The sequence below is a fragment of the Aptenodytes forsteri genome, unplaced genomic scaffold (assembly GCF_000699145.1).
Source record: "Aptenodytes forsteri isolate BGI_AS27 unplaced genomic scaffold, ASM69914v1 Scaffold136, whole genome shotgun sequence".
Taxonomy (NCBI): Eukaryota; Metazoa; Chordata; class Aves; order Sphenisciformes; family Spheniscidae; genus Aptenodytes; species Aptenodytes forsteri.
Genome location: NW_008796111.1, coordinates 2,017,780 through 2,018,788, shown reverse-complemented (window position 1 = coordinate 2,018,788; position 1,009 = coordinate 2,017,780). Strand labels below are relative to the sequence as shown.

Here is a 1,009-nt window from a genome sequence, read left to right as displayed (position 1 = left end):
CCGGCCCTAGCCCACTGCACGGCTGGTCTAGGTGCTGTCACCTGTGTCCCCCCACTCCTGACCTCCTCATCAGCCTCCACAGAGCACGGAGGGGGTGCCTCCCCTGGGGACCCCACAGGGCTACCTGCCCCAAGGGGTGGGAAAATGGGGGGGCAGAGGGGAGCCGGTGCCCGACCGCTCTGCAACCACCCGGCTTTCTTCCCTGGCACAGTGTGGCGGGGGAAGGTTGAATTTATTTGAAACTCCATCAGGAGGAGATGCGGGAGCCCGGGTGGGCAGGAGGGGAGGGGGCTGTGCATGGGGCAAAACCACCTTTCCCCCTCACACGTGCCCAGGGGACCCCAGACCAGCAGCAGACCTGGCCTTGGGGGACGGGAAACCCCTAACCCAAAGGACGGGACCTTTTGGGGGAATCTCAGTGCCCCCATGCAGGTGCAGCAAGAGCGAGCTCCAGTGATGGGATCTGACAGCGGCACCCTCACCTGGGTGCACGGCCATCATCAGACCCAATGGCCCAAACCTGGGGACACGTGGGCTCAGGTCCTCGGGGGCCAGCATCCCCCATCCCTCCAGCCAGCGACGTAAAGTAGGACTGAAACAGCTTTTTTAGGAACAGCCTCCATCTGCACAAAGGCCGCATCCTGCTCTCGCCGACCGAGGGACCTGGGGCTGGGGCAGGATTGGACCTTCAGGTGCTGGACATTGGCCCTTTGGCGTTGCCACATCCAGACAATGACCCTTCTATGGTCCAAGGCCACACAGGGAGGCACCTAAAGCCCCGGGAAGTCAGGGCTGCTGCTAGGGCAGCCCCCTCCCACATGCTGAAGGAAGCTGCTTTCTTCAGGCACAAAACACCTTTATTTGGAACAAACCCATAAATAAATAAGTGTGCACAGAAACCAAATGGATTAAAAAAAAAAAAAAATTGAACACAAGGCTATTTCAATTTAATACATGGTTAATGCCGGGGTGCTCTGCGCCCTCCCCAGCCCGGGGGACCCCACCCTGC

General features: G+C 59.9%; 1 protein-coding gene across 1 annotated transcript in view; it reads right to left on the bottom strand.

Moving 5' to 3' along the window:
- The window catches only part of HMCN2 (hemicentin 2), a 44,145-nt gene that overhangs the window by 2,870 nt on the left and 40,266 nt on the right, over positions 1-1,009 (bottom strand).